The sequence below is a fragment of the Watersipora subatra genome, chromosome 7 (genome assembly GCF_963576615.1).
Source record: "Watersipora subatra chromosome 7, tzWatSuba1.1, whole genome shotgun sequence".
Classification (NCBI taxonomy): Eukaryota; Metazoa; Bryozoa; class Gymnolaemata; order Cheilostomatida; family Watersiporidae; genus Watersipora; species Watersipora subatra.
Window position 1 is genome coordinate 45,704,104 of NC_088714.1, and position 5,763 is coordinate 45,709,866.

Here is a 5,763-nt window from a genome sequence, read left to right on the forward strand (position 1 = left end):
ATCAGTGAGAAAAATGATGAGTGGACTTTGACTTCACAATACTATCAAAAAGCAGTTTCCTGCTACTGACAGCACATCTTAAAATTCATGAAGAGGATTATTTGTAAGTCGTATTCAATGATTGTTCTTTTCATAAAATTCATTGCTGAAAACAATGGATTTACAAAAATTCTAAAAAAAATTAAAAAAAGAAATTTTTTTAAACCAAATTAAAAAAATTGCATCAAAAATATTTTTTAACAGCCATCTTGGAAGATTTACAAAAAACTACAGAGATCCACATCCGGTTCTAGATCTGCCATTTGGCCACAGCTGGTCTAAACTATCTCAATTCATATGGCCCTAAACCAAAGACACACATGAACTTTACAGTTTGACATGAGGTTTACATAAGCCTATTTTATTCTAACACAAATGTCTAGCATTTGATTGTAAACTCATTCAGTGCAAGACAGTGTCACACTCAGTAAGGACAGGAAAATACTGATGACTATTTAGAATAACCAGGGAAAATAAATACTAGCTTTTCCACTTATTAAGAGCAGACATGTCTTCTAATATTTTGAAGATGTCTCTAATCTGCTGTAAAAACTAGGCTGGCAACATGAGTGTAAGTATTTCATAAACATGACTATTCCAAAACGTTTGTAAGCAGTTTTTGGAACTTAGAAATTTGTGACTTTGCCTGAAGTTTCAATATAAATTTACATGTTCAATTAACAGCAAGGCTAAAGTAGAGTGATGTGTATCTGTCTGTACAACAGATAGCTTGTGGCTGGGAAACAACTACAATTACAAGAAAGTGGAGTGTTTATAGACATGAAACTAATAGCAAAAGGAATTTTAAGTTACATTCTTTTGACATGTTATTTATCACTTGATAGACTATTAACATGTCATGTGAGCACTTGTTCAGCTTGAGACATTTTTTAAATTCAGAAACTGACACTTGCTGCTTGACACCCAATAAATAATACCTACATACAGAATAATCTGGTTACCACCTTTTGCATTCATCTGCCAAAACATGTTCTATTAGGATTGGTTTTATAATTAACATAGTTCTTGCTAATCAAACTGTTTAGTTTGATATGCATAATGATAATAATAATCTACTTCATAAAAATAACTGCAACAAACTTTCAAAAACTCAAGACTTCCGCTTTCGCTGTGAAAGAATTCTGTTTAATAAAAGAGCTTACTTCATGTGTGTATGTGTGAATGCATGTGTTGGTCTACATAAGCATTATTTTTACCAATTTTAGTTAAACTTCACACTGAAGTGTTCAGTGACGTCTGCGTCAAAACTATTTGTATTGAAACTTCATCTGGCTTTTGAGAACTAGCCTGCTAACCATCCTTTGGCTCCTTGCATTCGCTAAATACAGATAATTCCGTGAAATTAAAATTTTCCTTAGTAAATAGCATTTAAAAACTTTTTGTTTGTTTTTCTCCTCCAAACCAGACAAACATTAGGTATAAATCTATCTGCAGCATATTAAACCTCAGAGCAGTTCATTATTTTAAGTCTTATATGTACATAGAATGCAAATACCTTGATTACCTTATTGAGAGGCCGGTTTAATTGCAATAAAAGTGATTGATGCAAATATTAAAGTTATTTCAAAGTGTTCTCAAAGTTTGTCTTGATTTGATGTAGCGGTAGAAAAACAACGTCGCAAAAATTTTGATCTGAAAGGTTTTCCATTACAAAACTAGGTGGCCTTGCCATGTTTTATGTCTGATAATGAGTAACTTAGAAATACTAAGTCAAACTTGCCAGTCTTAGTGTTGGGCATCAAATAACTGATGCATAATATTATACATTGCTTGGCAGCAAAAGAGAAAGTTCTAGGTTCATTGCTCAATCATTGTAGCTTTTATCCAGAAGTAAATTATTATCATGCATAACAAGCTAAACAGTTTGATTATCAGTAACTATGTTCTGACAGATAAATAAAAAAATCCTATTTTCTTATTTTCTTTTTATTTATTGGGCGTTTAGCAGCCAGTATCAGATTCTGCTCAAACAAATTTGTCACGAGTTGTGCAACTAGCTGCACGGTATTATAGTAATTTATAGAACATTCTTAAGATATGAAATTGCAATTGGGGAAAACTCAAAACTTGAAAGATTGCAGTTTACAATTCATTTTTCTATCGTTTACGTGTTTATCAGTGCTCCAATTTCTTACTTTTTTTGCCTAAAACAGACAGATAAACAACACATTTTATTGTCTAAACTACCTCAGTTCACCTAACTACCTAACTTTACAGTTTGACATGAGGTTTACATAAGCCTATTTTATTCTAACACAAATCTCTAGCATTTGATTGTAAACTCATTCAGTCTAAGACGGTGTCACACTCAGTAAGGACAGGAAAAGACTGATGGTTATTTAGAACAACCAGTGAAAATTAATACTAGCTTTTCCACTTATTAAGAGCAGAGATGGCTTTTGCTATTTTGAAGATGTCTCTAATCTACTGTAAAAACTACGCTGGCAACCTGAGTGTATTTCATAACCATGAATATTCCAAAGTGTTTGTATGGTTTTTAGAAGGAAGTTTTCTTTTTTGTGGTGGAAGTTTAATTAAAAATTTACATTTTCAACAGATTAGCTAATGTGAGGTGATGTTTTCTGTCTGTAAAACAGATAGCTTTTAACTGGAAAACAACTAGAAAAAGGTAAAATATTTATAGACATGAAACTGATAGCAAGAGGAATTCTAAGTTACATCCTTTTGACACATTGTTTATCACAATTATAATCTCATGTTCCAAACGAGTCTTGAAAAATATTAACATGTCATGCGAGCGTATGTGCAGCTTGAGACATTTTTTAAATGCAGAATCTGGCACTTGCTGCTTTGCACCTAATAAGTAATGCCTAAATATAAGATAATCTTGTTTACACTTTTTTAACTTTACCTGTCAAAACATGTTCTATTAGAATTCATTTTATCATTAACATAGTTATTGCTAATCAAACTGTCAAATTTGATATCATTTGTGTATTTCACAAGGTAATCAGTCTAAACATTCACTCATGCTCAATGGAGCCTTTGGAACTGCCTATATATATTCTATGCCTAAAATTGGTCATACTGTTTAGTTTGATATGCATAATGATAATAATTATGTTCTTCATGAAAATAACTACAACAAGTATTCAAATAGCTTAAAAATTCCTCTTTCGTTGGTAAACAAATTATTTTTAATAACAAAGCTTGTTTTGTGTGTGTATGTGTGCAAGCATGTATGCCGGCATTGGCATTATTTTTACAAATTTTTGTTAAACTTCACACACAAGTGTTCTGTGCCGTCTGTGCCAAAATATTTGTATTAAAACTTTATCGGGTTTCTGAGAATTAGCCTGCTACACACCCTCCTACTCCTTGCATGAAGCAAGGAGTGTGTAGCACTTTGCTCCTAATACAAATTATTTCATGAAATGAAAGTCTTCCCAGTAAATGACATTCTAAAACTCTTTGTTTGTTTCTACCTTTCAAACCATACAATATATTACAAATGAAAACTTTTTACATAGACATTATTAAAACTAATCCAATTTTGCACTACTTAGCCTAGTTCATTGAGTTACGTGTGTAAAATATAACACTTTGTTTTATTATTTGTACTTATTCGGACTAACTTGATTTTTAACCTTATCTTTCTGATGCTGACTTTATGTTATACGCCCAAAATTGGGCGGTCCCATCATACTGATCAAAAATATGTTTCTGATAGGCAGTGCCACAGTAAACAACTGGATGTTAAATTATGGTTTATAGCTTTGATTATAGATTATATTGTAGAAATTAAGCTATATCAATTTTTACTCTATTTCTGGCCTTTTTACTTTTTTCATTTTATACATTTTTTAGAGAAGTGGATACTGGCACTTGTCGAGTTCTAAATCAAATTGAAATATTAATAATTCCCAAGCTCACCTTTTTCAAAAGATACAAAATGATGATCTATTTTTATTAGAAGGTAACGCTTATTAACTCAACACTGCCTCATTGCTATCTGTACATAATCTTTCGCTGCATCAACACCATGTGATGCTGACCGAATTCCATGACCAAGAGACTGTGAATGGAGTGCACATTCCATTCACAGTCTACTGTCATAATGTTCTGGTGTGCATCAAAATCAGTGATGCTGACCGAATTCTATAACCAGTAGTCTGTAAATGGAATGCACATTCCATTCACAGTCTGATGTTTCCTTTATAACTTATCAAGCTGTTTAATCCTGTACTGCTAAATGAGTGCACTCAGTTAAACTAATGCTGGCAGTTCTACATATAAAGAGTAAGTGAGATACCTACCTGCATAAAGTGTTCCTAAGGTCGGAATTAAACACGGCTATATTATGCTATGCTGGCTGCCAAAAGTTACTAGCCGCACTATATTATGCTATATTATTTTATTATTATAGTTAATATGGTATGTTATACTAATTTTTACCCTAGTTCAGGCCATTTTACTTTTTTTCATTTCGTGTTCATTTTAGAGAAGTGATGCTAGCATGTGATAAATATAAATGTTTACCTACAATGTTCAAGTAACGTTTACGCACCAGATATGCCTATGAAGAAATTTATGTAAAAAGTTTAAATGCAAAAAAATACATATTTCAAGTTTGGTTAAGATTTACACATCACTCTTCTAAGAAGTGTGTATTAGCCAGATAAGACTTCGTTTTACAAGAATATAAATGAGTGCCAAATAGGTACTTAAAGGTTGACTTGCAAAAAAATTCACATTACAGTTATTTGATATGAAAAAGATTCACCATGTCTTACTCTGTTGTGTTGTAGGTGCAAAATATGTGGAAAGGTGATTACAAGCTCTTAAAAACTCAAAAACGAACAGGAAATCGCAGCCACACGAGACCGTCGTAGTTTGGATTCTCTTTCCAAAACGGCTCAAATGTGATGTAGCTGTGAGAGATGGTTTTTGTTTACACTTTCTTGCAACCTTATTCGTCGAAATATTTTTACAAATATACTTCACGCATTTAATAAAACTATGTCTATTGTTCTTACGCGTCTGTTTTATCGTCATTGTAATGCTGTCACTTTTAGCTCTGATATCTGATAACTTACCGTAAAAACTTGTTTTGTTTTTTAACCTTAGCTCGAAGGAGTACATATCATTGTCTGATAATCATGACGAGCCTGTTGGTCACCTGTGATAATCGAAAAGTGCTGCAAAAATTATTAGCGAAGTATTGGGTCACACGATCAGATTACGACTTGATTGAATAATGTCGAAACAAAACTGTAAAGTAGCGAGCATCTATATTTAATACGGGGTCTTCGGTAAAACCCAAAGTGTTTGTCATAAACTAGTACTACGATAAGTTTTATATTGAGCTTTGTATTGGCCTTTCAATTCACGTGAGAACGTACGTGACAAGACGATAACCAAATTTCGTGGTTACGGCATCGAAATGAAGAGATTCCAATCTATGGCGGCTTTTCATTTTTGAGCTTTTAAGAGCTTGTAGTCACATTTCCACATATTTGGCACTTACAACACAACAGAGTAAAACATGGTAAATCTTTTGATACCAAATAACTGTAATGTGAATTTTGTTGCAAGTCAACCTTTAACAATCGATAACTTGCCTTGGCGTAAAGATACAGACGCAAACTTCTGTTAATAAGCGCATTGGGTTTACAAATTTTTGAGGTATGCCCTAGGCAACAAAATTAGTTGTTTACAAACTATATACATGTAAAAGGTACA